A 24,614-nucleotide genomic window follows, 5' to 3' on the forward strand; every position below is an offset into this window, starting at 1 on the left:
GAAGAATGTACTTGATATTTTAATTAATAGAAAAGTATTTTCTCCCCAGTGATATCAAATAAATACTGAAAAATATTTAAGAATATTAACCTGTAGGAAGGTCAACTGCCAAGTTTTATCCCAGTGGAGGGAATAAAATGTGTGAAGCCTAAGAGGAATGGTCCTCTATTTGGAGACCAACAGGTGGTTAGGTAGAGATGGAGGAGAGGATGTGAGTTTAGGATGAGTGGAAGGTGAGGAAGGAGAGACAAGAAGGGGCTGGGTCAGGAAGGTGCCCGAATGCCTTGTAGAGAGGTTTCTCTTGATCCCAATAGAGTCCTGTGAATACTAGAACTACCACGGAGGTAGGTGTCTGTCTATTCAACACCATCTTGGGTTATGGAGAGCTACTGCAAGAAAAAAAAATGTGATGGACTCATTTGTACTATTTATTTTTAAGAAGGGAAATCTGAGGTCTCGAGGGGGGACATATTTCTGCTCAAAGTGATTCTGTTGAGTGTGACAGAGTACTTATGATGAGCTAAAATTTGCCTCTCTAGTTCCTTCCTGTTTCCCGTTTCCCTATGGTAATTAATAGAAAAGATTCTTAAGGCATGCTATAGTGAGCACAGAACCTGGGGAGCTAGAAGGCAGAGTTAGGCTGATATAGGTTTGAGCTTTAACTCTATCATTTGTTATTTATGGGACCTCAAGTGTGCTCCCAATCTTTCTGAGACTCCTAAATAATGTGAATTTTTAGCTGAAAAATGAGAATATTATTCCTGTAATAGCATAGAGGTTTTGTGAGAGTGAGATAGCATTGTGTGTATAATTATTTACCACAATGTCTAGTACCTAATACATATGAATTTCAGTTCATCTATTAGTTTAAGTTTTGTCCTTTAAAATCTGTCCTTCCTTACATATGATCATATTTTAAACATGTAAAGATACTTCTTGCCCCTCTTTAGTCTTCTCTGATAGAGGCTGAACACCTATTATTGATCATATAACTGGATGTGCATTCCTTCCCCATCTAAAGGCTCCCTGCCCCCTTTTAGAGTAGGAGCACAGATTGGACAGTGTGGTACCAGGTAGGGACTGACGCATGCTAAGCAAACTCAAAGGCCAATTCTCTCACGTATGTTGATAGATATAATCCTGATCTTCTGAGCATGTCTCCCCTGCCCCACATAACTCTCCGGGAGGGATCAGATAGGTCTGAGAATGTTGCTCGATGAGCACAAAGCAAGAACAAAATGGAGTGGGTGCCCATGGTGAATAGCACTATTTCCCTCCTCTACTCTGGGAATGAACCCAACAGATACCTCCCCTGGGTCAGACCCTATAGGCAAATTTTTTAGTGAGAGAGGAGCCTTTCCTCAAATTCCTTGTCCAAGATTGCAGAGCTGATATCATATCAACAGTTTCCCAAAATGGACAGATGTCTTTGAAACTATGCAATGACTGTCTTGCTTGTGTCTGTTAGTGAGTCTTTAAAGTGGAAATCTTTCTCATGGACTTTTTAGAGGAGTGCCTTAATACTCGCTCTAATGGAGCAAATACCTTCATCAGGGGCTAGTAGCTGCTTGCAGGAGAAGTAGAACGTAGAATGTAGAAGAACATTACCTGGGAAGTTACCCCCAAAAATCTAATATGGTGCACACATACTTGCCTCAATCTCCAGCTGCAGCCATGTGGCTCTTCACATGCACTGGTGCTCTGACCAAACTGAGCTACTTGCACTCTCCCACACCTCCTGCTTTCCTTCCTTATTATTTGCTGATGCTGTTTCCTTGGCTTAGAATACCATTTCTGCTCAGTGATGCTTGTTCAAATCCTACTTGTCTATCAAGAGTCTCACTACTTTTAAGGAGCCATCTCTCTTTCTCTAGCAAAGAAGAAATCATTTCTTTCTCCAGATGTCCTTGACACTTATTCCTGAACTTCTCTTAGAGCACATGTCTCAGCTCTCCTAAGATCTAAGCTCCTTGAGGCCAGGATTTGCATCTCAACATCTGGATATCTTATATCTTTGAGAGGCAATAGACCATGAAGTCAAATACATGGCTTCCAGGTCAGGTTTCTGGATATAAACTAGATCTTCTACTAACCATCTGTGTGATCTTAGGCAATTGCTGGCATATTGTAATTACTCAACAAATGTCAGCATTTACTATTTATATTCTTCATAACATATAGGACAGTACATGGCATCCATTCTGTACTCAGTAAATGTTTATTTGATGAATAAATGAAAAAGCAAATGGAAAGTAGTTTGTTGTTGAGTGTTTGTTGAATGAATGAATAGTTTAATGGATTTGAAAGAAAATTGGTCGAGTACAATTCTTTTCACTGAACCAAAAGGTGTTTTACAAATAGTATGCTGAAACTTCTGGGTTTATTCTCAACTCACCATTCCCTTAAGCACCCCTCCCTTAGAATCATCTACCATCAAAATGGTATAGCTTGTACAATATTTTGTTTTTATTTCTTTTAAGAGGGACTACCTTATGCTAAAGAGCTGCTTCAAGCTTTTGCAGATTGAAGAAGATTACTTTGCTTGCCTGTGTATCAGGCTAGTTTCTCTATAAGGGCTGAGCTGAAGGAGCTTCACCACCATTATAACTGTGGATTTTCTGAGTAGACAAGATCCAGATGAAATTCAGTCCCCAGGTATCGAAACTCTCCTTTCAAAATGAACTTTGAGGCTGTTAACCCTGCATGGCATAGGATACAGACACTCCACTTGTCTTCTGTTCTCATCAAACAGGAGAAGTTACACAAGCCCGAGGGGCAGCTGGATCACAGTTTATGGTGTCCCCAGGATATATCTTTCATCTTAATTGTGCTTATTCAGCTGTGGGGATGCATTGGTATCTAGCTGATTTTTGAAAAAATGCAAAAGTTCATTTGAAAACAACCAAATTCTCCTTTTGAGATAGGGGGCTGATGTGGGGGTGGGGAGGAAAAGGATGAGGAAATTTTCCATTTTCCTTTCTGATATTCTTTGCTTTGGGAGTGAGAACTTCCAGTGATGCCTGCAGGCGATTTTCCAAAACCTCTTTCTGATCAAAGTTGCTAAATCTCATCCTCTAGGTAGAAAGAATGTTCTCTTTTTGACTAGCTTTTTAATTTGTGCTTTCTTATGAAGTTAAAGCATCCAAGATCATACAGCCGCATGTCCTTATCTGCCCGAGCCTCTTCATCACCAGTGGTACTTATCAACCCAATGAACATGCATCAAGTGATTTCTACGTGCCCAGCACTGAGCTAGCAGCAGGTTGGGTATAGAATTCAGAGGAAAATCAAACACAAATAATAGCTACCATTTAAATATATTTTGGGTGTCTACTATGTGTTAGACACTTGATGTAGATACATTTATGGAATATTAACAAAAATCAACGTAGAAATTATTTCCATTTTATAGAAATGTGGAAATCAAAACTCTGAGAAGTGAAATAATTTGCCCAAGAGCCTAAGGTCACTCCAGAAGGAATGAGGTGTTTGGGCTGAGCTTTTTGATATCAGCTCTCATGGAGGGATGGTGTGAGGGAGTAAAGGCACATTGGGAAGAGGAACTGGTAAGACAAAGCAGGGAGGCAGCCAGACCAGGGTGGGTTCTGCAAAGATTTGTGGATCATTGTCTTTGGGGCCATAACAAGAAAGAACTTTGGACTGGGAAATGGGCTTGATAAGAAGCAAGGTTTGGAATGCCAAGCTATGACAATGGGGTTCATTTTAAACACTTGGATTATTGCTGTCACCAACCATAATATAGATAAATTATAAGTAGAACTGAGTTGATAAGGATAATCAATCAAATAATCCATCAGCAATTTTTTTGTTACTTTTCTCCATTATAAGAGCAATGCATGCTCATTATAAACATTTTGGAAAACGCTAAAAAATAGAAAGAAAAACAATTGACCTTTGAGTCGGTTCCCAAAGCAACCACTGTGCACAGTAGGGTCTGTTTGCTTTCAGTCTTTTTTTCCCTTCCCTTCAAAAAACTGGGTCGTTTGGTTTATATGATTATGGTTATACTGTACATCAAATTTGGTACCGTTCTCCACTTAGTATCATAAGATAACTTTCTACATGTTATAAGGCTTTTAAAAACATACACTTTAATGATTATAATCCACTATTTTGATATAGCACGCTCACAAACAAGGTCTTAGGGCTGGGTATGTAGGTGTTTTGTGCTTTTACTGTTGATAAGTAACATTTTGATGAGCATCTTTGTGCTTAAAGATTTTCTGACAGTTTAAATGATTTCCATAGGATGAATTTCCTGGAGTGGTGCTACCAAGTTAAAGGTCACATGTACTTTTCAGCTCTTCCATCATAAAGCCAACTTCAGTGCTTTTTTGTGTTCCTTTACCCATTTATGTGCCTGTCGTATTTTCCTCTCTTACCTCTCTCATACGTATAGAATCTCCCATAAATGCCAAGCAAACATAATTGAGATTGAAACTCTGTTGCACATAGGGAGACATAAAACTGCTTGGAGTATCTTGTCTTGCCAAAAAGGAAATTGGTTGGAAGCAGGGGAGGGGCTCCTGCACATTCTGCTGAACTTCTCACAATGCTATTGACCTCAAGATTTCCGTCTCTTAAGAGGAAGACTACCTAGCTTCTGCAAGTGTGTCTGTTGCCTGCCCCTGCCGCAAGGAGTCTGAGAAGTTGGCTCCTGTTTAAGGATTCTGTAGGTGACTTGAGGCTCTACCTGGAGGCTTATGGATGCGTGATCAGTAATACTTCTTGAATGACTAATCCACCAGCATCACAGGCCTCACGGATGACTAATAATTATTCTCATTTTGCAGTGTGTGGTTTGTAAAACAAAGTAAGCAAGACCTCTGCCCTTTTGTTCTGTGATTCAATCCTGCAAAATACTCAGCAGTAAGGCAGAAGAGCACCAGGTGCTCTTTGCTCTTCTGTCCCTGCCTGCTTCATCCACTTACCTCTCCCACAGCTTCCAGTCCCACTGGGCCTGCAACTTCATTTTAAAGACTGGAGGAGAGCTGTGCTCTGCACAGGTTGAGTCAGACTTTGGGTTTTAAAGTGGCAGCTTCATATGCAGGTTCCATCCTTCCCCAGATGTGTGACCCTGGGCAAAGGACTTGGCTTCTCCGAGCTCCGGTGGTTCTCATCTCTCAGGCAGAGATGATGAAATAAGTTATAGAGTTGTTACGGGCATTAATGGGTGTAAAGTGCCTATGTGATGCCTAGATAGAATGAAAACTTAAGAAATGGTAATTATTATTCAGATTAGCTACAAGTTTTAACCAGGTCATTTCTGAAGAATAAAATGGCGGTATGACTTGGAGACTTCATAAAAAACACCCCTGATCTCTTTTGTTTATTCATCTAAAAAACCAATTATAATAGTTTCTGCCTTGCAGTTTTGTAAGGGAAATAGAATATTATATGGCAAAGTGTCTGGCACAGTGTAGCTGCCCAACACATTTCTTTTTCCTTTATCCATGGTTGATTGAAGATCTTCTTGGTGTGTCCAACCTCCTGAAACAGCTCTTTGAGATCCTCAGAGTGGAAGGTATTAGTTCTTAAGCAACAACCCTGGAAGAATGATTCCCAAACACTGGTTTATACACTGGCACTGGATATTTCTATGACTTGGTGAAGAAAAGGAATTTGGGGCTTCTGGAAATGTCGGAGGAGGCTTGGGCACTGTTTGATGTGCTGTCTTGGGTGAAGTGTGGTCAGTTACAAACCTAGGGAGGCTAGACACTGTGCAGCTTAGTTTAAGGATCACATAGACAGAGTGAAGATTAGAGGGCCCATCCCCATATGTTCTAGACCAGGAAGGAGGGTGGAGCACTTGTACAACACTAGAGAAGAGGAGGGTCCCCCCAGTAATGGCTGCTGTTTGGCTTCCTGCCAGTCTGTCCACTGGGGGCTCACAGGTAAACTGAACTCGATTTAGACAAATAAAACCATGTGACATTTTTTGGTACAGTAGTGTGGAATAAATTCACATTGCACACGTGTATCAGCACCAAGCAAGGTAGGCCATAATCAGCAGAATTTAATGAATGATAGCCAATGCTGTTTTATTCTTTCTGATAGTGAGATGGAGTTTGAGGCATACAACTTAGTTAAGAATGTGTGTCCTGGGATCAGGGCAAGAACAGGCTCCATCACTTATCATCTGGGGACTCTAGGGCAAGTCACTAAACCCTCTTGATTCTGTCTCTTCATCTGTAAGTGCAGATATTAAGAGTATCTCTCATAGAGTGCTTTTGGTCATAAGGGTTAAATGATAGAACCGTGTTTAGCTTGCATAATTGATCAATCATTGATAGCTTTTATTATTAATATTAATCATGACTGTTTAGTAGCCACTGAAGGAAGCTTTATGCTTCCCTATCATCATTCCTAAAAATCAGTTTAGAAAGGCAGACATTCAAGGCCATCAATTCTATTTACATTATGCTTAACATCATTCTAGAGGGTTCTGGGATGCTTTATAGCCAACTATATGTATGTTTAGAAAAAAATCCTTTGAGAATAGCCATGCATTTTCTTTTTTTTTTAAATTGGACTGTAACTAACATATGTATATTAGTTTTAGTTGTACAATATGATTCAACAAGTCTATACATTTCTCAGTGCTCATCAAGATAATTGTACTCTAATACCTTTTATCTATTTCCCCTCCCCACCACCTTCCCTTTGGCAACCACCAATTTGTTCTCTGTATTTAAGAGTGTTTTCATTTGTTTGTCTCTTTCTTTGTTCAGTTGTTTTGGTTCTTAAATTCTGCATATAAGTGAATAGCCATGCATTTTCATGTAATATTCCTGAACCCGAAGAACCATGTGGGTTTGGAGAAAACGAAGGACAAAGATAGGGAAATAGGACATTTTGAGAAAATTTTAAGGCAAGTATTTTTCTTTGGTGATAATAGTAGAATGGGAAGGGGAATGAACATTTTGGGAAATGGAAATATAAAAACTTTATTTATAATGCCCATTAGAGATCTAAATTGATTTTATTGTTTAACAAAATAAATCATTTGTCATGTAACTTGTGCTGTTCATTCATTTTCTTTGGATATCTAAAGGCCTAGTTTGGGAGTAAAAACCTCTAAAATCTTGGGAGTGAAACCTGTAAACAGAATAACTTTTTTTTTTTTTTTTACTGCTTTTGTTGAAAAAAATTTTTTTGTTTTTTAAATTTTATTTTATTATGTTATGTTAGTCACCATACAAGACATCATTAGTTTTTGATGTAGTGATCCAAGATTCATTGTTTTCATATAACAGCCAGTGCTCCATGCAGTATGTGCCCTCCTTAATACCCATCACCGGGCTAACCCATCCCCCCACCCCCCTCCCCTCTAAAACCCTCAGTTTGTTTCTCAGAGTCCATAGACTCTCATGGTTCATCTCTCCCTCTGATTCCCCCCCCCCTTTATTTTTCTTCCTTCTCCTAATATCCTCCATGCTATTTCTTATGTTCCACCAATAAGTGAAACCATATGATAATTGACTTTTTCTGTTTGACTTATTTCACTTAGCATAATCTCCTCCAGTCCCATCCATGTTGATGTAAAAGTTGGGTATTCGTCCTTTTTGATGGCTGAGTAATATTCCATTGTATATATGGACCACATCTTCTTTATCCATTCGTCTGTTTTTGCTGAAAAATTTTTAAATATCATTTAAAAACATCTCCTGCCACACTTGGTTTTGGGGGAGCCTCCATGCTGGAATCAGCGTGGACTCTTTGGACTCTTTTTGTTTGTTTTATCTGTGGTTCATCTACTCAATTTAATGTTTATTTCAGTTGGATTTAATATAACTTTTAATTTATTTCTTATTCATCAAGCATTTAAATGCACCCAGACAATCTTAGCCACAATGAAGGATGTGACACAACCTCAACCCTTGGTAGATTGAGGGCCTCACTGGGTAGCATCTAGGCTCCATTCTTTGCAGGAGACTTCAAAGTGATGGAGTGAATGCACAGATGCAGGTGGGAAGAAGCCCCAGCATCATCTGCCATGCCTCCTACTCCATCTGATGCTCTTTATACACTCTGATATTGTTTCAAAGTGATTGTACAAACCTAGAGGAAAAGTGAGTGACATGGAAAAATGTTAAAATCTATTCTTAAGAGAAAGAAAGCAGATTGCAAATCTACATGTACAGTATGATCCAAATTTTGTGTGTATATATATATATATATGTATGTATAAAGTAGAATAGTAAACATGACTTGTTCTATCACCTCAGATTTGACTCCAATTCCCAAACTAAACACTAAGTGTCTGGATACCCCCAATTTCTAAAGTGATATGCTAAGCCATCAATTGAGCACTTGCAAAGAAAACATTTCAAAGCTGATCTGTCAGCATTAGCCCATCACCCACTTCTATGTAAAGGTGTGCATGTAAGAATTATTAGGAAGCTAGATATATGGGAGAGCATTTTGGAGAGAATTACTAAAGGCAAATACTTCCTTTTCACTATAAGCCAAATGTACCAGTCAGCTATTTCTGTAATGATATAATGCCGCATAACAACAACAAAAAAACCTTTCATAATCTCATTAGGTTATAACAATAAACATTTATTTTCATGGATTTGCAGATTGACTACATTTTGGATGATTTAAGCTGGGCTCTTTTGAGAAGCTCTACTTCAGACTGTGGTTTGATTAGGTTTGTTTCTAGCTATAGGTGGATTCAAGTTTTTTCCATGTGTCTCATCATTCTCAAAGCAGCAGTTGCCCAGGACAAGTTTTAATAGTGATTGCTGAAATACAAGAATTAGCTGAAAAATGTAATGCCTTTTAAATATCTTGACTCAGAATTAATGCAGTGATACTTTTTCTCATAACTGATTGGCCAAAACCAGTCATATGGCCAAGCTTCAAACCAGTGGGAGTGGAGAAATATATTCTACCTTGTGGGGAGGGTGTATTGACTAAATAAAAGCAATTTGATGGAGAAAATCAGCTGGAGAACTTGATATGTTTCCTTTGGTATTTGGGGAACATAAGGACTAGTACCTGATCCATGCTTGAAACTATTTATAGAGGGCTCTATTGAAAAAAGACTGTAGTTCTGGAATTTGGTGGGTCTACTTTTTATGCATGTTCTCTGTGGGCCAGAAATGGACTCCATGGAAGGTGGGGTAGCTATGGGCTACCTTGAAAAAGGTATCAGAGAAGAGGACTACATGGACAGAGGAGGTGACCAAAAAGAGATAAAGTGTAAGTAGAGAGGAAGCTATGCACTGAAGGACAGTAATGCATGGCCAGCTAGTGAAGGCACTGAGGCACTAGGAGTTGGTTCTTTTTTTCTCTATCGGTCAGGGTTTAATCAGAGAAGTAGAACCACTATGGGTGATAGAGAATAAGGGGTTAGACCTTCTTCCATTGTGGAAGCTGTCATAGAAGTCATCAAAGGCTGGCACTCTGTGTCTGGCGCTGGACCTGAAGTCACTATAGGTGCGCCTGGCTAGCAGTTGGGAGGAGAAATGGGCAGGAAGTGGGGAGAACCAGGAAACACTGGAATACATGAACAAGGACTAGATCCCAAAGAATAAACTGAAACCCTTGTGTATCTCTCACCACTTCCCACCTTGATGAGCTGGTGACACACAGGGGCTGCTGGTGCCCTTTGCTGTGGAGCTGTGCATGCTCCTGACTCCAGACTTGGAGAAGTCAAAAGAAGAAATCTAGCGGGGGCTAGCGGAGCTGCAGGCCCTGGCTCTGCTCCACACCCACAAGAAGAGCTGGAGGATCAGTGACCACGTGCACAAGGTGTCACAGCCCCCGGTGCCCTAGGCCAAACTTTAAGGGGTAAAAAATGGTCACTGCTCCACTACAGCATTTCACATTTCATGTACACTTCTCTTTTATTCTCCCCACCCTGCAACCTCACAAATATGGAATCCTGGGAATTAACATCCCACATAGCAAAGCCACCATACCCTCTCATCTCTTTATTGTCTTTTAAATATTTTATTTTGATTCTTCATACATTTTGTTATTTGGTCATCATGAAAGAGTATGCTTATGGCCACCAGCAGTAAGTAGATTAAATTACTTTCTTTACAACTGCACAAATATTGGGTTTACACTAGATTTTTCATTGTTATTTTTTTATTTGCATATAGTCGATACCCAATGTTACATTACCTTCAGGAGTACAATATAGTGATTCCACAACATACAGAACTGCTGGCCTTGACACCACCATGTCCTTCCTCACCCAGCTTCCCCAGCTTGAGGCAGGTGTGAGCTGAGGGGACGAGAGGGACTTTAAATAGGATGCGAGATGGTGTGAGGGGAGACCAGGCTTTGTTCTGTGTGACTGTAAAGAGAAAAATGATGGAAGTTGCGTGAGATTTCATGCAGGTGCTGAGAAGGAAGGGTCACAGGGAAAAAAGGCAGGGATGTGAAAAAATAAAGTTGCTTTTGGCTGTTTTATTCTGTCCAGATTAAAAAATATATATGTATAGTTTGATGTGTGTGCATGTACATATGTGTGTGTGCATGTGTATGTATATGTATGTGTGTATATATGTGTATGTGTATTTGTATATGTATGAGTGCACGTGTATGTGTGTGTATGTGTGCATGTGTATGTATGTGTGTATACATGCATATATATTGTGTATGCATGCGTATGTATGTGTATGTGTGTCTGTCTATATATGTGTATGTGTATATGTGTATATGTATGAGTGCATGTGTATGTGCATGTTCATGTATGTGTATATATGCATATATGTATTGTGTATGTATCTATGTGTATGTGTACAAGTGTATATGTGTGTCCTTGTATATATATGTATATGTGTATCTATACATGTGTATCTATGTGTGCATGTACATGCATGTGTGTATGTTATATATGTGTGCATGTATATATGTATTGTGTATGTGTATATATGTGTATGTGTACAAGTGTATATGTGTGTCCTTGTATATATATGTATATGTGTATCTATACATGTGTATCTATGTGTGCATGTATGTACATGCATGTGTATATTGTATATGTGTGCATGTATATATGTATTGTGTATGTGTATATATGTGTATGTGTATACATATGTGTATATATGCATATATGTATTGTGTGCATGTGTGTATGTGTGCATGTGTGTTTTAAGTTTATAGAGACATGTTAACCTGCTGGGTTACAGACATCAAAGGATTTCCCCTCAGTCACTGTTCCCCCATTCACTGTTCCCAATGATGTGGTGTTAAATTTCTTACCTAACAGGTAGCAGGTTTCATAATTTCCTATTCCCTTCGGTTGTAACAAGTCTTTCCAGCATAGAAGACCAATCTCATCTTCTCTTCTTCCTCCAGTGCTATCAGGGCTTGAGAATGGGGCACGTGAGTAGGAGGAACCTAGCCTGCTCTTCACTCTTCCTGTCCCTTTCCTTCTCTGGGGGCAGTCTCTTCACCCCTCTTGGAGGCGACAGGTCCTCTGGTGTGTTGGGGATGGGGGAGAAAGAGGGCAAGGACAGCGCTGCTTATTGAGCTGGCTGCTGCCGAGGTTCACTCTGTTGGCAGTTGTGGTTTCTTTGGTTCATGCTGATAGGACTTCAGGGTGCTTTCTATGGCAGAGTCCCCTCTCCGTGGCTCTCTCCTGCTGGGCACGTTGTCAGTTTTCTCAGGTTCTTCTTCAGGGGCCTTTCAGCTCCAGAGATCGAATTCCAGCTGACAATTTCTGACTCTCCCCCAGATGCTCCCTTGGTTGTTCACCCACAGCCTCACCTCCTGCTTCTCAGCTCCTCTTCCTTGGCAACCCACTCTCATGGGATTGCCAGAAAGATGGGTAAAGACTATCTTCTACAGTGTTCACTTGACCTTCTGAAAGTTGGGTGTATCTTTGCCAGGACAACTGAAGGAACTGGCTGCCTTGTGGATATGCCCCCTGCTCCTCTCTCTCTCTCTAAATGCTCTATTTTCTTACCTAAGCAGGGACCAAGCAAATCAATAAGACTGCTGTCTACTCAGGTGACCAGTTGGAGGATGCGGTGTCAGTATTGTCTTCTTGCCAGTGTTCCATATATTTAGGACTTATTTTCTTGGAAAGCCCCTTCCATATCTCATAGAATCTCTGTTTAGATCTTGATATGTTATAGCCCAGCATTTCCACTCAATAGTCAGAGAGTGTCTCTTTTTCTTCTCCTTGGTCTTCTTTCATAGATGGGAAGGCAGGTGATGGTGGTGCTTGGTGATGGTTGAAGGTAGCTGTGCAAGTTTAGCCACCTTTTGGCAAGGCTTGAGAGAGGCATTTGGCTCTATTTATAGTGTGTGGCACTTGACGCTTCTTTGTTCACATCTTTTTTTATAATTCGGTAGTAATAGGAAAAGTCCAACTTCCTTTTTGTACATTTACAATACACACAGACACACGCAGACACAGGCACATACCTGTATCCCGCAGGTAAGAGATTGAGAGAGAACAATAGGTTCTCCACTGAAATGTTGACAGTGGCTCTCATTCAGTGGTGGTAAGATTAGAAATTATTTTTGTTTTCTTCTCTGCTTTACTGCATGCTCCACGTTTTTTTCCAATGAAAGTGTATCACTCTTGAAATAAGATGAAGTACAATAAACATGATTTTAAAAATATTTCTGAGCTGCAGCACTATTCAACAGAGGGACCAGATGTGAGGGGCAGGGGCCTGGGCTTTCTGACCTCCCAGGGCTCTCTGCAGGCTCATGATTTTATGAAACATCAGCTGTTCTGAATTCTTACAGCACCTGCCACAACAAAAGGAGGCCCTTTGCTGAGCATACTAATGCAGTTGAACATGCCTTTATAGAACAAAGAAACCAACATGAAGAGGTCATTAAGCCTCCTTTGGACAGCATCCATCCCACCCTAGCCTGAGCCCTCTGGTGGAGGTAGCAGTCCACCTGCAAGGGAAGATGGCCATATCCGGAGTGGGTTCCTGCCACCTCCCTTTTGTCCTCTCTGGTGGTCTCCTCCCTCCTTTTTCTGGTTCCCTGCCTCCCATTTGGCTCACACCTCAGCTCCTGCCTCGTTCTAAGAACGATTTAGCATCTGCTTTTCTGATGATGCCTCTGCATTCTCTCATGGACCCAACTCTGCCCCACACATCACAGCTGTGCCGAAGGGATGGATCAGCTTCCCAGGAGGAAAAGCTGCAAAGAACAGGCTGCCTCTCAATCCTTTTAGTTTCTCTCTATCCACATTCTCACACTCTCTGCTGGGTTTTGACTAGTTTTCCAAAATTAGCCACCCTCCACTTGGCTTCTCTGAGAGTAGGCATGCTGATGTCCGTTTTTTATATTATAACATCTTTTCAAAGATGAGGTGATTTCTGTCCATTCTTTCCATTTGGGGAATGCTAAGGAGGTAGAGTATGTCCCTCTCCCCAATCCCTCATTCATTCTGTTCCAAAGGGAGAGGAATGGCTAGTGTGATTGATCCCAGCTTAACACTCACGGGGATATGTTTATTAGTGGATGTGGTCACTGTGCCTTAAAGACAGAGTTCTGATTTCCACTCTTCCTTGTGTTTGGGCATAGGAGGCTCTCTTCCACCTTTTTCTCTAGTGTGGTAAGCCCCCCTATTGAGGATTGTATCCTCGCTCCCCAGTGCAGTTTGGTGCCCACCAAACTCCCCTTGACCAGTGGAGTGAAGGAGGACTGTCATTCTTACCTATGTAGTTGGCTGGTTAGATGCACCAAAAGTCTTGTTGACCAGTCATATACATATACATTTTTTTTTTCTCCAGCATCCCTGGGCACGTTCCTCTCAGGGCTTTAAACCTAAGCCATGATCTTGAATCCAGCTTTCATCAGGGTTCTGCATTGAAACTTTCACAAGCCTGGAAACCTCTCGATCAGGTGGTAGGTTTCCATTTGTCTGTTGCTGTTTGGCTGTCAATGTTAAATGGAGGTTAAAAAGGAGGCTAAATGCAGCTTGCAGAGGTGAAGATTGAATAGACAGTCCACTTATGGGGAACTCAGTTTCCTCTCACAGCTCAACTTTGGAATGAGCTACCGTGTGGTCACACTCTCCCACTGTTCACATCAGGGCACTGTTGTTGGGATCCAATGCTTTTGCAATAATGTGCGTGGGATTCTCATACTTTCTTTCTGGTTCAGAACCAACCTCCTTCCCAACCAACAATAGGAAATTACACAAAGAATTATTGGTGCTTGTGTGGGCAAGCAAATTACATCATGCATTATGTTGACTCCAACTGGCCCAAGGAGAAACTGAATCTATGGCCTCATTTGCAGTCACTCTGACTAACAAATCCTGGGATATTCTTATGGAGCCAGTAGAAATTATACAAGACAGGCCATTTCACAACCTGCCCCCACCTTTGTCCCCAGTGGAGAATAATCCAAGATGTTGTTGTGTGAACTTGGATTCTTCCTTTGCAATATCTGATAAGATGGGACAGGGCAGAAGATCATTGTCTTTTGCTTTAAAAAAAAATGGAAATTCCTTACCAAGGTGGGTGTCATTGTTTACTGAAAGAGACCCAGTGGGTTCAAGGGTGGCAGACTTGGTATAGTGGTTAGAAACATGGGCTCTGATTGAGACAAACTAGATTGAAACCTGATTAAATTGCTTGCTAATTCTAAAACCTTGGACAAGTGACTTAATCTCCCCTAGTATTTATTTTTCACTCCCCAGTGGTAAACTGAGAGATAATTTTAACTCACTCATAGGGTAGGTGTAAGGATTCGATGAAGTAACATGTGCAAAGTCCTTTAGCTACTACAGGGCCAGGGATGTGGTAAGCCCTCAATACATTGTAGTTAAATTCTGTCTCATTGCTTTCTATAAACACATCCTGTCTCCTATGGTGGTGGGTTAAGACAGGTGCAGGAAGAACTAGTAGGAGCAAGGGCCGGGGATCAGAGGCAGGAGACAAGCCTAGGTGGGGCCCAGGTGAAGAGATCGGGGACACAGATGGGAGGATACTCAGTACACACTGTGCTATTTTCAGAGACACACACACTTTCTCCTTAAACTTACCAGGGAGCCTTGTTCAGGGTCTGGATGGGAATGTACCTGGATGCTACTAGAAATGACAATAGACTTCACTTAGGAGGCTGGTTCCAGTTACAGCTCTTTGCTAATTTGCTGGGTACCTGTAGCAGATTGCAATGGTGGCTTCAGTTCTTCACCTCTTTAGCCTTGTTCTTTGCTCTGTGACCGTCCAGATCCTCCTACTAAAGATGGAATCTTCTATGCCTTGAATCTGGGCTGGACTTGTGACTTGTTTCAGACAATAGAATCCATCGGAAGTAATGGTTTCCTAGTTCCAAGCCTAAACCACAAGAGACCTGTGTGTCTCTACCTACTCTCTGTTCTTTTGCTGAAGCCACAAGGACATGGCGTGTAGCTTACTGGAGAATGAGAGACACATGGAGCACAGCTGAGTCACCCCGATTGTTCCAGCAGAGGCTGACCTGGTCAGTGGGCAGCCAGCCATGACATCCGTGAGACCCAAACAATAAATGCTTATTGAGTGAGGTTTTGTGTGGTTTCTCTAATGTAACCTTGCTACAAAGAGAGATAATTAAAAAAGGATCTTGACAGTGTAGCTAGATTTTATTCTTCATCTTGGATTCACTCATTCAGTCAACAGATATGGAATGTCTACTATGCATCAACCCTGTGCTAAGTATTGTTGGGGAGACAGAGATGGTGGTAGCATCATTTTCCCCAGGAGGATATTGGTGGAACAAGATAATGTTATTAGAGCAGGGATTCTGTCTATTTTATTCACCTATGTATTCCCATCCCTAGAAGAGTAAGCTGTCCCTTAGAAGATGTTTGATTAACATTTTTTTTGTCTTACACAGGTATGTGAGTGTGAGTGTGTGTACCAGATAACTAATTAAATATTTCATGAAAGTACATAGGCCCATTTCTCTTGCCCTTCTAAGACTGGCAGAATGACTAGCCCCCATTCTTTCCTCCAGTCATTTTGTTTCTTTTTTTTTTTTTTCTCTTCCTACAATGTCAGCAGCAGAAACTGCAGTGTGCTATAAACTTACCTCCATAATAGAATGTAGATGCATAAATCAAAACAGCTTCTAACGGGTTGTCTGCAGTAATAAATGCTATGGAGGCAGCCCAACTGGCAGTGTAAGAAAGATTATACAAACCACTGCTTGGAGAAAACACGGCATCATGAATAAACTCAGCCTTGAATTATTTATATATTTTAGATGTTATTTTCTCTCCTTTATCCCACAAGGCCTGCAAATGATTTTCACTGAGAGCTGAGTGCCTGAATTTGGCTATAAAAGAAAAGCAGTTGCAGTTTGTCTTGGGCCACATTTCAGGATGAGGATTGCATTGCGCTCCATGGGGAGCCGGCGAGGCCAGCAGGGCTGTGTAGTGGGAAGACATCGCTTAGCAGTCAGGACAGGACACTTCTAATCCCAGCAAGTTGTGTCTTTAGGGGCTCCTGGGCCTTGCAAACCACATCGGAGGCAGGCGGTTGGAGGGAGAGCCTTAGGGCCAGCCTGGCCTGGCTGATCATTGAGACTCTGAAGTGGTCCTCAACTCCTGCAACCTCCTGGAGCCCCTGGGGGAGATTTGAAAAAACTATTCATGCCGGAGCCTCAGTTTTGATCAGTTCACTCAGAATTTCTGGAGATGGGGCTAGACGGCAAGATTTTTAAAGCTATTGGGGTGATGCCAGTGACAGCCAGGACTGAGAACCACTGCTTCAAACCCTTCATTCATTCTGCAGGACACATCCCAAGAACATCTTGTAAGTCAGGCACCCAGCAAAGGGTTGGCGGTAGAGTGATGAGGAGACAGGCCCTGTCCTTGCCTTCAGGGGGTTTCTCCATTCAGTGGGAGGATCCTACAGGTAAATACACAACTGCAATTTGAGATTGTGTAGGGCTGTGAGAGTACTAATAGCAAGAATAATAATGATAGTGCTATTATTTATTACTGGGATAGTGTTTTAACCCTTTTTAAAACTCAGGCACTACAATAAATGACTCACATGAAGTATCTTGTTGAATTTCCATCACACTCCATAGATAGGTACAGTTACCATCTTTGTTTTTACAAATGAAGAAACTGAGACCCCAAAAGTGTTAGTAACTTGCCCATGGTCACACAATCCATACTGGTGGAACATATGGGGAAAGGGGGTGCCCTACCCATCCCCAGGAATCAGATTGATGCCTCTATGCTTCGTATTCCTTTGAGTGTACCTGGGAGCTGCAGAGTAGGGAGCTGAATGAGTCTTCGAGTGTATGTTGTGGAAGGAAATTCATCTTTAGTGGCATAAGGCAGGAGCTTGTACACACACACACACACACACACACACACACAGGTCCCTTTCTGGTTTATTTTGTTTCCATCTGGCTTTGCTGTGAAATCTGATTATAAAAATTTTCTGAGTAGAGAAAGAAGCATGTTTTGGGTCTAAAGGAGTTTCAAGTAGTCCTATAATGTCTACTTGAACCCATTTCCCTCCCAAGCCACTCTTGGGCTTCTTCTCGAACCACTGAAGACCCTAAATGCTTTCTTAATGACTTCAGTGTCTTCATAGTTTTCCCTACTGTTGGTGGGCCTCTAACCCTCACCCCAACACCTACCTCTCAGGAAGAGAACAGGACTAGCCCTGAGCCCCAGTATGGCTCTCATGAGCCATTTGGGGGTCATTGGAAACCAAATGGAGGCTCACCCTTTTCCCCCATTTCAGGACTTGTTGGTCCTGATTGGTCAAAGAGTGCACCGTTGAGATGCCAGTGGATCTGGATAAGGTCAGAAGGATAATCAACTGGTGTTGAGTTAAATGAACACAGGAGCACGTGAATGAAGGCATACATGTAGAGTTGCTCTTCATTTGGCTGGAGGCTGCTCTTATAGACCCAAATGTGCTCTTTTAAACAGAATCTAAGAATTTCATAAAAATATCTTGATGGGAAAAAGTAGAGCAAAATCCAGGGTTTAGCACTAGTAAGGTTAATGCTTCTCTCGTAAGCATTACATGTGTACACAAACACACTCTCACACACACACAATATTACATGTGGAAACAACTAGGAGATGTTGCCTTTATTTTACAAGTGAGCAAACAGGAACAGTGACATTAATGACACAGGCCCATGCATAGCTATACCTGGTGTGAGAATCCAATTGTCCCAATTTCCCACTGAAGGCTCTTCACTGGACCCCACTGTGACTCAGATGTCACTGCATGCTCTTCTTGCTCACAGTCCCAATTTTCAAGGGAAATTCCACCCAATATCACTAAATGCACTTTCACCTGAAGTTGTCTAAGAAGGTCACCTGATTGTGAGGTGATTCAGTCTACGAACACCTTGGTCAACCCAGACCACATCTCAAAGATTTAACGCCCCATTTCCTCCCATAAGCAAGTTCTATGCCTTCTGTAGGTGAGAGGAATTTTTCATAGACAAACTATAACCCTTCTATTTGTTTGGAATTGGTAATTTTCAAAGGTTCTTAACAATCACTGCCTCATGTAATCCTTCCAAGTGTCCTTGCAGTATAGAGATGTCATTACTGCCACTTTATAGGTAAATTGAATAAGATTCAGGAGGGGCCTGACCCAAGATTCTTCTGGGACCTTGATGTAACCATCAAGGTAACAGGACGTGTACACTGTTGGTGAGCTCTAATGAACCTCTCACTCTCAAAAAATGTCTTCACCAGGCCCATTTGCATTTCCTCCAGTGGTGCTCCTACTGCTAACCTCAGCTTGGCCTCCTTTCTAAGTCACTGGGTTGACTCCCATTTTCTAGACCTTAGAGATCCAAATACTTGGGTGCTTGGGCTAGGAAAATGTGTGTGCGTGTGTGTGTGTGTGTGTGTGTGTGTGTGTGTAGATCTTTAAATTTCCATGATAGCATCTCAGGATATTTGGACATGCTACTACCTACCCCCCTCCTACTATTATCTGAACTACCCTCTCCCTAATTGATAGAAATTCAGCTTTTGGATCTTTCCTAAAGCAGCTTTGCAAAAGCAGCTGTTCCTATATTCCCACCCATTTTTCCTCTTTTCTTTTCATTCCGATTCCTTCTTCTTCCAACCATCACCAAGGTTTAGTCAAGATAATATAAAACATTTATTTAGAGTCTGGCCTAGTCTGTTCTCTTACAGTCTCATATTGCCTAAAAAACCTAAGTGATGCAATGAGAGAAGATCTTCTTTCCGAACAGTGATCTGAGCTTCACTGCTCATGTGGCTGGTTGATGAACCTACCAAGGACAGCCTGCGGAGAACCCATAGGTCAGGGAGAGCTGCTCTCTCAGGACTCCTCGCTGCAGTCAAAGCAGAGACTCCAACTCCCAGAATCAGGATGAGTAGCGGCAGCCATCCCACTCAGCAGGATGAGTTCCAAGAGAGCTAATCAGAGGGAATTTTGGGGCTTGGGCCAAATGGAGCCCTGTTGGGAAGAAAACATAGCAGTCTGTCAAGAGAGTCAGCAAATATAGAGACCCAAGGTCAATGCTGACAGAAGAGATTGCAAGGAGTCAGGCTGATTAGCAGCAACTATCCTAGAACTAGGTAGGTTTGAACAACACTGTGTTCAAACTGACTTAAATGGAAAGGATTTTTAAACATTGTCTTGGGCAGTATAGTTGGCTTGACTGAAGCCCAGTCATTGCATGAATGGGTTTTCGTGGAAGATTTAACCCTGAATTAATGTGAATTGATAAAAAAAATTCAGATGAAAGATTCTCCCTATGTTTTTAAAGACTTTGGTAGGAAAAGGATGGACCAGGAGACCTTGGAGGCTTCAGATCCCTCTAACTGGAGGACCCTGTCCATCTCCACCCCTTCCATCCCATTTTTTTCAGAGAACCTCCAAGATGCCTATCCTGGTGCCAGGTATCATGGATTTGAAGACAAAGAGGGGAAGCTGGGAAGCTTCCCAGTCTATAGGGATGGGGTCCTTGGAAGGGAAGACTCTGAGAACAATCTCTTTTTGTAGGGAGGGAGGGTGTTGGAACCACCTGTTACTTCCATGTGATGATTTTCCCTTCTCCTGTGAAGCATATGAGATTAACACACCATGACGATTGTTTATTGTCCTTAAGCAGAGGATAAGCTATTTCTGCAACTAAGCCAGAGAACATGTAATGTCTGTAATGCCCTGTATTGTTGGGAAATACGTCTTTTCCAAAATATATTTTTACAAAGAGATTAGGGAAAAGCTGCTGCTTGGTATCCCACATGAGGGAATTGAAGTGTGTCCATAATTTCTGTTCCTGTTCTCCTCTCCTCTTGCTTAGAACAGAAGCCCTGTGGGAACTACAGAGCTTTAGCTGAAACTACCAGCAACCCCTCCATGATATGTCCTTGAATTCTAAGCCCCAAACTGTTTGCATGATTGGAACGCCTTATCTTCAGGCAGAGAACTGGAAGCAGTGAAAATAATAACTGGGTGATGTGTGGCTTTTTCGGAGGGAATAAGAGATGTAATACTCCCTCTGTGAGGGCCCTGAAATTTTCATTTCACTGTGCTGAAAAAAGAGTAAAGTGCTGTATTAGTTTGCTAGGGCTGCCATATCAAATTACCATAAACTGGATGACTTAAAACAACAGAAATGTATTCTTTCACAGTAATGGAGGCCACAAGTCTGAAGTCAAAGTATCAGCAGGGCCAGTCTCCCTCAGAAGACTCCAGGGAAAGATCGTGCCATGCATCTCTCCTAGCTTCTTATGATTGCCAGAAATCCATGGTGTCCCTTGGCTTTGGATATATCACTCCAATCTTTGCCTCTGTCATCACATGGTGTTCCCCTGCTGTGCCACTATGTGTTTGTGCCTAAATTTTCCTCTTCTTATAAGGACACCTGTCCTGGATTAAGGGTAACCTGAATCTAATATGACTTCCTCTTAACTTTGAATACTTCTACAAAGACCCTACTTCCAAATGAGGTCACATTCATGGGCACTGCGAGTTAGAAATGGAATTTCTTTTTTGGGGGGGACATAATTCTACTCACAACAAATGCACTATACACTAGTTAGGGGAAGCAGCCACAGGACAGCTGTTAGGTATGTGCTCATTCAACATTATTCCAAAAATGTATTTACCAAGTACCAAATATTTCCCGTGCATTGGTTGGGCACAGGAGCAGGAAATGTAGCCAGTGATTCTGCAGACCCAACAGTGCTTTATGCAGTAGCTGGCATGTTTGTGTGTCTGATGCAGGCAGCCTTTGTGCACCTCCAGGGCTTGGTACTAGGCAGGTGATCACCTTGGGTGCCTCTCACTGGTCAATGCTTGGTGCCAGGAAGAAGCGCTTTTCTCTCTCCATTCCTGTCTCTGGACGCCAGGTAGGGCTCCAGAGCTCACAACCCAGAGGTTAGATAGCTGGCCTCTCCGTTGCTTTCCACTTCTCTGCTGAGATGCAGCAGGCTCCAGGGGCCAAAGTGACCTGCCTTCATGTTGGAGAGAGCAGTTGTCTCTGTATCTGCTCACCTGGAGGGAGTTGTTGAAATTGACACTTTGGCCCTGGTTCACTTTTCCAGGGGAGAATATGCTGGTTTGAATTCATTCCTGTAAGGCTCTTGGTACACACAGATGAATGCGACATTGCCCCTGGCCACCACCTGCAGCTAGCTCTATCAAGGCAAGGATCCTGTGTGTTGGTCACATTATATCAACCTCTAGAGGGAGCTCAAGGTCTTTTTCTAGGTCCCACAACTACTGCCCAAAGAGGATGCTCTGATAGATTAAGGATTGATTGACATGAACATTGGGGGGCATATGGCCCTTTTTTCACTACATCTGTGTCTTTAGGGTAAATACCCAGTAGTGCAATTTCTGCATCATAGGGTAGCTCTATTTTTAATTTTTTGAGGCACCTCCACACTGTTTTCCAAAGTGGCTGTACCAACTTGCATTCCCACCAACAGTGTAAGAGGGTTCCCCTTTCTCCACAACCTCTCCAACATTTGTTGTTTCTTTCCCTGTCCATATTTGCCATTCTAACTGGTGTAAAGTAGTATCTCAATGTGGTTTTGATCTGAATTTCCCTGATGGCTAATGATGATGAACATTTTTTCATGTGTCTGTTAGCCAGAGAAGTGTCTTTCCATGTCTTTCATGTGTCTGTTGGCCAGAGAAGTGTCTTTGCATGTCTTCTGCCCATTTTTTGACTTGATTATTTGTTTTTTGGGTGTTGAGTTTGAGAAGTTCTTTATAGATCTTGGATACCAGCTCTTTATCTGTAGTGTCGTTTGCAAATATCTTCTCCCATTCTGTGGGTTGCCTCTTTGTTTTGTTGACTGTTTCCTTTGCTGTGCAGAAGGTTGTTATCTTGATGAAGTCCCAAAAGTTCATTTTTGCTTTTGTTTCACTAGCCTTTGGAGATGTATCTTGAAAGAAGTTGCTGTGGCCTATGTGAAAGAGGTTACTGCCTGTGTTCTCCTCTAGGATTTTGATGGATTCCTGTCTCACTTTGAAGTCTTTCATCCGTTTTGAGTTTATCTTTGTGTATGGTGTTAGAGAATGGTCGAGTTTCATTCTTCTGCATGTGGCTGTCCAATTTTCCCAGCACCATTTATTGAAGAGACTGTCTTTTTTCCGTTGCATATTTTTTCCTGCTTTGTCGAAGATTATTTGACCATAGAGTTGAGGGTCCATATCTGGGTTCTCTCTTCTGTTCCATTGGTCTGTATGTCTGTTTTTGTGCCAGTACCATGCTGTCTTGGTGATCACTGCTTTGTAATATAGCTTGAAATCGGGCAACGTGATGCCCCCAGCTTTGCTTTTCTTTTTCAACATTTCTTGGCGATTTGGGGTCTTTTCTGATTCCATACAAATTTCAGGATTGTTTGTTCCAGCACTTTGAAAAATGTCATTGGAATTTTGATCAGGATGGCATTGAAGGTATAGATTGCTCTGGGTAGCATAGACATTTTAACAATGTTTATTCTTCCAATCCATGAGCATGGAATATTTTTCTATCTTTTTGTGTCTTCTTCAATTTCTTTCATGAGTGTTCTGTAGTTCCTAGAGTATAGATCCTTTACCTCTTTGGTTAGGTTTATTCCGAGGTATCATATGGTTTTTGGTGCGATTATAAATGGAATCGTTTCTCTAATTTCTCTTTCTACAATTGCGTTGTTAGTGTATAAGAAAGCAACTGATTTCTGTGCATTGATTTTGTATCCTGCCACATTACTGAATTGCTGTATGAGTTCTAGTAATTTGGGGCTGGAGTCTTTTGGGTTTTCCACATAAAGTATCATGTCATTTGCGAAAAGAGAGAGTTTGACTTCTTCTTTGACAATTTGAATACCTTTTATTTCTTTTTTGTTGCTGATTGCCGTTGCTAGGACTTCTAGTACGATGTTGAACAATAGTGGTGAGAGTGGGCATCCTTGACATGTTCCTGATCTTAAGGGAAAGGCTCTCAGTTTTTCCCCATTGAGTATGATATTCGCTGTGGGTTTTTCACAGATGGATTTTATGAACTTGAGGAATGTTCCCTCTATCCCTATACTCTGACGAGTTTTAATCAGGAAAGGTTGTCGTATTTTGTAAAATGCTTTTTCCGCATCAATTGAGAGGACCATATGGTTCTTCTCCCTCCTCTTATTAATGTGTTCTATCACACTGATTGATTTGTGAATGTTGAACCATCCTTGCATCCCAGGGATAAATCCCACTTGGTTGTGGTGGATGATCCTTTTAATGTATTGTTGGACCCTATTAGCTAGGATTTTGTTGAGGATTTTGGAATCCATATTCATCAGGGATAGCGGTCTGAAATTCTCCTTTTTGATGGGGTCTTTGCCTGATTTGGGGATTAAGGTAATGCTGGCCTCATAGAATGAGTTTGGAAGTTTTCCTTCTGTTTCTGTTTTTTGAAACAGCTTCAGTAGAATAGGTATTATTTCTTCTTTGAATGTTTGGTAGAATTCCCCAGGGAATCCATCAGGCCCTGGACTCTTGTTTTTTGGGAGGTTTTTGATCACTGCTTCGATCTCGTTGCTGGTTATTGGCCTATTCAGGTTGTCAATTTCTTCCTGTTTCAGTCTTGGCAGCTTATAGGTTTCCAGGAAGGCCTCCATTTCATCCAGATTGCTCAGTTTATTGGCATATAGTTGTTGATAATAATTTCTAATAATTGTTTCTATATCCTTGGTGTTAGTCGTGATCTCTCCCCTTTCATTCATATAGCCAAACTGTGGAAAGAGCCCAGATGCCCTTCAACAGATGAATGGATAAAGAAGATGTGGTCCATATATACAATGGAATATTACTCAGCCATCAGAAAGGATGAATACCCAACGTTTGCATCAACATGGGTGGGACCAGAGGAGATTATGCTAAGTGAAATAAGTCCAGCAGAGAAAGTCAATTATCATATGGTTTCACTTATTTGTGGAACATAAGGAATAGCATGGAGGACATTAGGAGAAGGAAGGGAAAAATGAATGGGGAGAAATCGGAGGGAGAGATGAACTATGAGAGACTATGGACTCTGAGAAGCAAACAGGGTTTTAGAGGGGAGGGGGTGGGGGAATGGGTTAGCCCAGTGATGGGTGTTAAGGAGGGCACGTACCACGTGGAGCACTGGGTGTTATACGAAAACAATGGATCATGGATCAC

The sequence above is a fragment of the Halichoerus grypus genome, chromosome 3 (assembly GCF_964656455.1).
Source record: "Halichoerus grypus chromosome 3, mHalGry1.hap1.1, whole genome shotgun sequence".
Classification (NCBI taxonomy): domain Eukaryota; kingdom Metazoa; phylum Chordata; class Mammalia; order Carnivora; family Phocidae; genus Halichoerus; species Halichoerus grypus.